This window comes from Camellia sinensis, unplaced genomic scaffold, assembly GCF_055761805.1.
Source record: "Camellia sinensis isolate YWXY unplaced genomic scaffold, ASM5576180v1 Unanchor1, whole genome shotgun sequence".
Taxonomy (NCBI): domain Eukaryota; kingdom Viridiplantae; phylum Streptophyta; class Magnoliopsida; order Ericales; family Theaceae; genus Camellia; species Camellia sinensis.
The window spans coordinates 23,147,819-23,158,469 of record NW_028128987.1 but is presented as its reverse complement, the minus strand read 5'-3'; positions in this window follow the sequence as shown (position 1 = coordinate 23,158,469).

The window sequence follows — 10,651 nt, the reverse complement described above, 5'->3', positions numbered from 1 at the left end:
GAAAAACGATAATTCCCCACAAGTAAATCAATCAATGGGAATAAAAACTAATGCGGAAAAATTAAATCAAAGGCAACACAAGAATTTTTACGTGGTTCCCTCAATGTGAGGTACGTCCACGGGATCGAAATCCGATTCCACTATCAACCAAATAAGTTCCAAACGATTACAAACGAGACACTAATGGTCTCACAAAACCATCCTTAGGTGAATTCCAAATAATCACAAATAAACAAAGAGGAAAGACCTCACCAAATAGATGAACCAAAAACTTCTGAATCAAAGTTAAAGAAGATCCAAAATAACAAACCAAAATAGAACCGAAAGCCGAACCACACGAAGTAGAACTGACCCAAACGTTTGACTCCACTGAATTGCTCTCAATCAGCCGCAGCACATTACCTCACCAAGAAGAATCAATTGGCAGCCACACTATTCCACCCAAGTATTATTTCACCAAGGAAAAGATGTATTTGCTGCCACTTTTTCTTCACAACTTCCACGGAGCAAAAAAAACATAAACAATATATATGTATATATTGTGAATCTAGGGTTTTGTAATCAAACCTAATTGTATCCAAATTGGATTGGATTTCCTCAAATATAATATATAAAAATATATTATACCTAAATCAAGTCAAATTAAAACTCTTTTAATAAACCAATTGGGTCCCACACTCCAATAAGGAGGTATACCCAACATTTATCAGCTTTAAGTTTTGCCAATTCATCCCTTCTCATACTCATCACTGCTTGCATGGCCTCCCCTGATACATTGGCCACAGGAATGGGCATTAGACCAACCACATTTCCAACAGTTTGTGCAGCCATTGTCACCCACACAGGTCTCCCCCACCCAAAATCAGCCTCATACATTAAATGCAATTCCTTTCCATCCCTCTATTTCTTTAGCCACCACATCAAAATCTCCTTTAAATTTCTTGACATAATCACCATCAATTTTCCTTGTTGCTTCACCAACCCATACCCATCTTCCTCACTTCTCTCCATTGATGGCACTGCTTTTGCAAATTGGCTCAAATTACCTATCAATGTAATAACCAAAAATATATAGATAACGGAGTTAAAATTAAATATTGGGTAAGAATCATCACCGTGAGAAGACAGTCACCAACATTACCAAAACTAAGTTTAGGCAAAGGCAGCACTACAAAAAAAAATGTTTTTGCGACGGCAAAACGCCGTCGCAAATACTCCCGCACGCCGTCTCAAAAGCCTTTTGCGACGGTAAAATCTCTTTTTGCGACGACAAGTGGGGGTCGCAACACAGGGGGTTGCAAAAGGCCTTTAGCGACGGGAAGTGCCGTCGCCATTGTTTTAGCGACAGGAAAATTTCTCTTTTGCGACGGCAAATTTCTATCGCCAATAATGGATAGAAATCTGGGTTTTTTTGCGACGGCACAGTCTTGTTGTCGGTAAAAGAGGTTTTTGCGACGCCAAAAATCCCGTCGCTAAAAAGTGTCGTCGTTTTTGGCTATAGTCGACGGCAACGTGAGCCGTCGCTAATGACTATTCTCGACGGGAATTATATCGTCGCTAAAGCCTTTTTTTATTAAATTCCGTACCTTTTGCGACAGTATGGGTGCTGTCGCAAAAAGCCTGGTATATATATATATGGGGGTGTTTGGGAAGAAAAAAAAATAGCCTAATTTAGGATAAAATTCACAAAATGACAAAATAGGTTAAAATAGCTAATAAGACAAAATATCACATTAAACTCATAATCATTTCACTTTTTCTCTCACAAACATCACATCCAACCGTAAAAAAATCCAATCATCTTCCCAAATACAAAAATTTTAGCCTACTAAAATAGTCAAAAACTAAAATAACCTACTAAAATAGCAACTTCCCAAACGAAGCCTACATATTTTTTTTTGCGACGGGATATTCTGCCGTCTCAAAAAAATTAAAAAAAAAAACCCCTGTTTACAAATTATTAAAAATATAAAAATCACCTGTATTAAATGAAAAATAACTATAAAAAAATCCAAAAATTACATAATAATATAAATACATACATAAACAAAAGTTGACAAATGATGAAAATTCATAATGTTGTTCCATTCATAACAATACATAAATAAAAATTCATAACAATAAAAATTATGCGACTACATAATGTCACATAATACATACATAATGTTGTTCACAAATTTAAATAACATAAATCAAAATCAAAACCCAAATTTTTCGTCTTGATTCTTTCGTGGGTTACAAAAACAGAAGTTCGTCATAATCTTTATACGCCCGCACTCCACAAGAAGTAAACTGCTACTCAGGAAATATTTGAAAAAAATAAAATAAAAATAATTAATAACAATATAATGGTGTTAATATTTTAATTACAGAAAAATATAAAAAAATTAACTACTATATAATTAGAAAGATAGTTTAGTAAATAATTTTGAGTAGACTGAAATCCGTCTCCCAAACCGAGAAATCGATTCGAACCCCGTCTTCTCCCACAAGTCTCTCGTGCCTAGGCGGTCGTGTGTGCCAAGATTCGTGCTAAACCGACGCCGTTTGGTGATTTTGGGGCATTAACACCTTGAATTCAAGTTTTTTAAGGAACTAGTTTGCCTATAGTGAAATCCGGCTCTAACTCTCAAATCGGGAACCTGATTCGAGCCCCGTCTTCTCCCACAAGTCTTTCGTGCCTAGGCGGACGTGTGTGCCAAGTTTCGTGCTAAACCGACGCCGTTTGGTGATTTTGGGGCGTTAACTCCTTGAATTCAAGTTTCTTAAGGAACTAGTTTGCCTAAAGTGAAATCCGGCTCTAACTCCCAAACCAGGAACCTGATTTGAGCCCCGTCTTCTCCCACAAGTCTTTCGTGCCTAGACGGATGTGTGTGCCAAGTTTCGTGCTAAACCGACGCCGTTTGGTGATTTTGGGGCGTTAACTCCTCGAATTCAAGTTTCTTAAGGAACTGGTTTGCCTAAAGTGAAATCCGACTCTAACTCCCAAACCGGGAACCCGATTCAAGCCCCGTCTTCTCCCACAAGTCTCTCGTGCCTAGGTGGTCGTGTGTGGCAAGTTTCGTGCTAAACCGACGCCGTTTGGTGATTTTGGGCTGTTAACTCCTTGAATTCAAGTTTTTTAAGGAACTAGTTTGCCTAAAGTGAAATCCGGCTCCAACTCCCAAACCGGGAACCCGAATCAAGCCCCGTTTTCTCCCACAAGTTTCTCGTGCCTAGGCGGTCGTGTGTGCCAAGTTTCGTTCTAAACCGACGCCGTTTGGTGATTTTGGGGCGTTAACTCCTCGAATTCAAGTTTTTTAAGGAACTAGTTTGCCTAAAGTGAAATCCGGCTCTAACTCCCAAACCGGGAACCCAATTCGAGCCCCGTCTTCTCCCACAAGTCTCTCGTGCCTAGACGGACGTGTGTGCCAAGTTTCGTGCTAAACCGACCCCGTTTGGTGATTTTGGGGTGTTAACCCCTCGAATTCAAGTTTCTTAAGGAACTAGTTTGCCTAAAGTGAAATCCGACTCTAACTCCCAAACCGGGAACCCGATTCGAGCCCCGTCTTCTCCCACAAGTCTCTCGTGCTTAGGCGGACGTGTGTGCCAAGTTTCGTGCTAAACCGACGCGGTTTGGTGATTTTGGGGCGTTAACTCCTCGAATTCAAGTTTGTTAAGGAACTAGTTTGCCTAAAGTGAAATCCGAATCTAACTCCCAAACCGGGAACCCGATTCGAGCCCCGTCATCTCCCACAAGTCTCTCGTACCTAGGCGGTTGTGTGTGCCAAGTTTCGTGCTAAACCGACGCCGTTTGGTGATTTTGGGGCGTTAACTCCTCGAATTCAAGTTTTTTAAGGAACCAGTTTGCCTAAAGTGAAATCCGGCTCTAACTCCCAAACCGGGAACCCGATTCGAGCCCCGTCTTCTCCCACAAGTCTCTCGTGCCTAGGCGGACGTGTGTGCCAAGTTTCGTGCTAAACCGACGCGGTTTGGTGATTTTGGGGCGTTAACTCCTCGAATTCAAGTTTCTTAAGGAACTAGTTTGCCTAAAGTGAAATCCGACTCTAACTCCCAAACCGGGAACCCGATTCGAGCCCCGTGTTCTCCCACAAGTCTCTCGTGCCTAGGCGGATGTGTGTGCCAAGTTTCGTGCTAAATCGACGCGGTTTGGTGATTTTGGGGCGTTAACACCTCGAATTCAAGTTTCTTAAGGAACTAGTTTGCCTAAAGTGAAATCCGACTCTAACTCCCAAACCGGGAACCCGAATCGAGCCCCGTCTTCTCCCACAAGTCTCTCGTGCCTAGGCGGTCGTGTGTGCCAAGTTTCGTGCTAAACCGACGCCGTTTGGTGATTTTGGGATGTTAACTCCTCGAATTCAAGTTTTTTAAGGAACTAGTTTGCCTAAAGTGAAATCCGGCTCTAACTCCCAAACCGGGAACCCGATTCGAGCCCCGTCTTCTCCCACAAGTCTCTCGTGCCTAGGCGGTCGTGTGTGCCAAGTTTCGTGCTAAATCCGGCTTTAACTAGTCCCGTCTTCTCCCACAAGTCTCTTAACTTAGAATGCAAAGATACATTTTATACCTGATCTTTTGGTGGTGGTGTATATGGATTCTCGTCTTCTGCAGATTCCCTAAATGCCCGATGGCCACTCGATGCATCAGGAACCTATGTTAGTCAATGCATAATGTCTTAATCATATTCGAATTTTATACATAATTGTAGACACCCCATTTTTGACCGTCCTCAAGACTTGGACGTCATCGTTTGAACACTCGATGATCATCCTTGTTTGTGTTCGTTTGGAGTTCCCGGAGGTCTCGGCTACGCGCCTTGCCTCAGGATCTCCGAACTTGACTGTTTAGTGTCTGGTTTCACACCAAACACTTGTGTTTTGCCTTGGAGGGGCAGGGAATGCCTTGTGAGGCATCCCCACACACCACCGGCAGTGGCTAGAGGTCACCGGCTGGTTTTTGATGCCATCGGCACTTTTTGTTGCCGGTCGGCACTAAATTGTGTCAAAATGACATTTTTGGGCAGCCGACCACTGTTCATCTACTTTATGTAGATATTTTGTGTCAGCTGTGATAGCTGGCACCAACTCTGCCTCTCTCCATACACGTGTATGGAGGGATTGCCCTCTAACCAAGCTTGTTGTATAAGCTTTGCAAGAGGGAGTTCTATAAGAGGACAAGCCTCCTCTTGGCTCTAGGTTAGAAAACTTTGAAGGCAAAACCAGAGCTTCCATAGATAGATACACCCTATATCTATATCTCCCTCTCTCTCCTCCCTTGTGTGTGTTTTTGGGCCTAAAAGTGTGCTTTTACCTTACTTTTGCACTAATACACACATTATTACACCTAGCTCCGAGATTGAGGGACTTGGGGGGTTGATTCTTGAGTTTTTGGACTGATTTTGATCAAAAGAAGAGGGCTGGACCATTTGTTCTTCAAAGGGTCTTCAAAGGTGAGCACTTTACTTTAGATTCCCCAAACTTGCAATAGTTTTTTACCTATCTTGCTTGTTGATTTAGCTTTTGTGCATAACATAAAAAAGGCTTACATTTTCATGCTTTAGAACTTTCATTAAGGTTGTTTTGTGGTTTGAGTGCAAACTCGCCTTATTAGGCCTTATTTGGCCCCTTTTGTGCTTCCCTTGTGAGGCCTTGTTTGCTTGAGTGTGTTGGTCTTTTCACCACTAAAAACCAGTTGATTTTCAGTGGTAAGGAAGGTGGTTTGAAGTCTTGCATAGGGGAGGGACAGCCCTCTCCCTTCATTGTCATATTTCCTTGCATTTTGGCTTAAAGGGTAACATGCATGCTTGCTTGATTTTTGCCTTATTTCAGAACTCTTTAGGTGTTTTTTAGGTCATATGTAATCTCTGTTTTTGGTCGGATTTATATCTCTTTGCATGCTTAAAGTACTTGCTTTGCATTGCTCCTTTTGGCCTAGAAAGGCACCTTGTGTTTAGGCCATGATTCTTGCATGTGTAGGCTTAGTTTCATGAAGGTTTTGGCATTGTCTTACCATGTTTAAGGTCTGTTGGCCCTTCATTTCAGCCATGCTTGCATAGCTTGATGTCGTCTCTTTATGTTTTGGCTTGTAAGCTTTGAGCATTTTGACCTCTAGCATGCATAACTATGATCATCCTCATGATTTGGCATCATTTAGGACCCCATTTCAGTCCATAAATCATGCTTGTATGCTTGCATTTGTGACCTTTTCCATGCCTTGAGGGTGTGCCCTTTTATGCCTAGATATGAGCCTTGGTGCACACACCTCTTTGGAGCCACTTTAGCTGCCATATTAGGAGGGTTTGGAGTTCTATTTTGCCTGTAAAAATTTTGTTTTTTTACTTGTCTAAATCATGCCATGATTGGTCTTGTTGTTGGAAGTAAAGTGGCCCTTTTTGTGCCTTAGCCTTGGGACCATTGGATTGCTTGTTGGCATAGGTTTTTGTCCACCCTTTTAGGCACTTTTGGCCGCTGTTTTGGGGTGGATTAAGGTCTGCCCCTTCATGGTTTGAGGCCCCCTTGCATGCTTGTCTTATGACCATTGCATGATTGCTTCATTAAGTGTTGTAATATTTTGGTCCCATTGCTTAAATTGTTCGTATTCGCATTGCATTTTGCATGCCTAGCATTGCATACTTGCCATATTAGTTACACAACATTTGGCATGCTTTGCATTTCCATCTCATTGTTGCATTTTGAGCCATGTTTGCATAACATGCATTGCACTACTTGGTTTGGGGTGTCAAACCAAGTGTTGAAGGTTAAGGGGCGTTCATACCATAAGTGATGTAATGCGCCTTAACTTTCGGTCGCTGGGGCCTTTGACTTCGACATGATAAGGCCTTGGCCCTCATTTGTATGTTGCATGCATCTTTACATCAAGTGGCAAACTTGATCCCTTGGGTTATCATGCACCATTGATGGCTCGAGGATCGAGGGCCATGCTTCCCTGAATTCAAAACATGATAGGAAGCATGACCATGCTTACATATGCCTGAAATCCCATGCCATACTGTCTGTCCTCTGTTTGCTGTCAAAACTGTCTTCTGCAGGAGGTTTTTGCCGACTGGCATAATTCTGCGCCGGCCGGCAATCTGTTTACAGCCGATAGATCCAAAAACGGCCGGTGGAAATTGTGCACTGCCGGTGGGAAATTCCCCTAGCCGGTGGTACTCTACAGCATGCAAGGAACCTGTCCTAGGGCCTTGGAAATTTTCAGAGAAGCAGGGCAGTATAAACAGAGGTGGCAGTGATGTGGCACGGGTTTTCCAGGCGAGCCGAGTTTCGAGCATGCATCATTCGCGCGTCCCGAGGCAGAGGCTGCGGCCATCCCTTTCCTTTCTTTTTGCATTCTTCCTATTAAGCAAATTAGAAATCCTGTAATAATTTTATTTGCTTATTATTTGGACTGTAATATTTATTTGTATCCTCCGAGCGAGGGCAAATTTGTAATAAGTGTGGGTGAGTGTGTGTATGTCTTCCAATCCCCATTTCTTTCTTCCCTTTTATTTACCTGCTTATGATGGTAGATTAGGGCATTTTTGAAATTAGCATACCTTATGCTATGCATGCGTGCATTCATGCATTTGTATTGCATGCATTAGGCTCGGTACATCATGCTAATTGCATTTGTATTTCAAATTCCAAACTGAATACATATTGGTTGTGCATTTTCACATGCCATGTTTAGGTTAGCCGAGCTTATCTAATTGCATCCCATATGTGCTGCATTAGTCATTTTAACATGAACTAGGACACGCATGTTTGCTAACTAGTCTATTGTTTTGGCACGGAGTATAATGTAAGTATTTATGTTTTAGCATCTCGCATGCGTGTGAATGCTACCATGACAGTATGCTTGCCATGCGACTAAATGCTTATGTGATAAATTGTTTGAATGCCTGTGGGTGAAGGTTGGATTGTTTGAGTTGGAAAAACTCGTTGAAATCCGTATCTTAGCCTACTTGCGAGTAGCAATTCCAACACATTTTCCAAAACAAACGGATATGCAATGTTTCTTTCCAAATTAGGCAATCTAGTCTATACTTGTTTGCTGCGCGCATAACATAGTAACGCTAGGCTAATAATTGGTATAAGAACACATAACGTTTTCAAAATCGGATATCATGGTTAGTAGAGGCCGGTCTTTGAATCGGGCGAAAGGGGGTGCTCATAGCTGACCTTCCCCGATCGTACCCAAGCTCCCGAGCCGAGACAACTCCAGTGATGACAGACATGTGGCCTTCGGCTCCGAGTCAGGGTTTCCTAAATTTCCCCATTAAAAAATATTTAGGTGGCGACTCTGTATCTGGCAAAGCAGTCCATGTTTGGCACTTCTTTTCAAAAATCTGTTTCTCAAAACGATTTTCCAGATTTTGACTCTTTGGTTCAAGATTAAGAACCGCGACACAAAATCGAGTCCGAACTGTAGCGAGGGCCCCACGCGGGCGCGTCTACAATAATCTTCAGTGAAAATTGAACTATCAAACAATTTAATTTATATGGAACCTGTCTGTTGGGATCCACACTCGCCCCCTGTGACACAAGGGCCATCATCTCAGCTCTCATTTGCTGTAAATGTGTAGAGAACTCTGCTCGCAGCTCCTCCCTCAACTTATCTCTTAGCTCTGCACGAACCTGCTGCGTGATCTGATCAATAGTCGATGGCTGGGGTGTTGACTGTGATGGCCCAGCACCATCTTTATACACCGCTCTCCGAGGCACAATTCTCCCGTATGTGCGACAATATCCATGTCCGTCATGACCTATCAACTCATGGAAAATGGCATTCCTAGCCTCTAAAGTCCGACCATCCTCAGGTAGCATAGAGAGTTGGCGATTAAAATCATCCTGTATTGGATAAGACATACAAGTATATGCCAAATTAAGATGGTTGACACACAAAAAATAAACTTTAAATACAATCAAAGGTGTTTGGAAACTACCAAGGTCTGGATAACCTCTGGGTTATCTACTCTACATGTCATAAGCCAAACATTCATCTTATCAGTAGACTCCCCCTTACTGGTCATCTACATTTTTTTAGAAATATGAAAATTAGAATCCAAATAATTTGTAAATATACAATGTTTATTTATATACAAAAATAAAACAATAAAATGTAAACCTCATGCCATATCTGAGAGAAAGTAGTATGCCCTGTGGTATGAGCTATGCCGTGAGCTCGTCGATTTTTAGTATTCCTACTTGCAATTTTCTATAACAGGTTCAACAAATGTAAGTATGTAAATATGATTTGTATGTTTACATATCATAAATATAACTTATTTGTATACCTCAGCATCGGAAGTACGCCAATACTCCACAAGTTGTTCCCACTGGCTTGGCACAATGTGCACAGGAACATCATCCTTCAGATTAGGATCAGAACTTCTAGGCTTGAAATACTTAGCCTTAATCTTGTTCTTGTGATCCTTCCATATGCTGTTGCAGTTTTTCATGCGAATTGCCTTGTACTCCTCTGGACATATATTCAAATTGTCCTATAAAACACAATTTCAAAGTTTAAGGCTAAATATAACACAAATTTAGAATTCGAATTTGTGGACAAAAATATACTTTTACCTTCACATCCTTCCAGATAGCATCAACAATATCATCAGGCACATTGTTCCAGTCAAGAAAAGTAAGAGGAACAATGTTACCATTCCTCACAATAATGCCAAGTTGAGTAGTTAACTTGGCCACGTTATCCCCTATTGGGCAGTAATTTGCATCAAATTGTATGTCCAGCTTTTTACCAGTACCCCACTCTTTAATGCCCTTGGCACATCCTCTACCACGCCTAGTCGAGGTTGATGAAGAACTAACATGACCTGCGAAATACAATAACGATAAACAATATGCAATGGTAATAAACAAATGCAAACTTAAATAATGTGAATACAAATCATATCAAATAAACCTGAGGTGGGCTGTGAAGAAGTCGAAGGGTCTGCAAAATACAATGAGAATAAACAAATTATATATAATGAGCATAAATAAATGTATGTTTAAATAATTTTCATACAAATCAAAGCAAATTTATATACCTGCGGATGGCTCATAAGCTAATGATGATAGCCGCTGTGGTGCCACTGATGGTGGACGCACCGATGGTAGGCGTGGAGGCTGAGTACATGGTAGCTGCTGTGGTGCCACTGATGGTGGTCGATGCGGTGGTACTAATGGCCCCTCAAATGGTGGTGGCACTAATGGCCCCTCCGATGGTGGCCGATGTGATGCCTCCTCTGATGGTGGTGCTACTGAAGTCCTGTTATGTAGCACATCAAACATCATACGCCGGGGATGATCAGGCTTCCTCTTCCTTCCCATAATAATCTGCAAGGAATATAACATTAATTGACATTAGAAACATAGACAATGGTTTGTCATCAACTATAATATGACATTAATTGAACTATTACAATTACAAAGACAAAGTAAAGTAAGAAATTGATTATTAACTACAACCTTGGCCTTAATTGAATTACTAATGTTGATTAAATATCAGCCTATTTGAACATCAAATGTTTCCCCTTCTGCGGCTTCCCTCACCCAACCAACTTTTTCATCACAAAGCATTATATTTTCTTCCAATTGTTGGCTCATGTATGGCTCGATTTGTGGATCAGTCGAACTCATATCAAATAAACCTC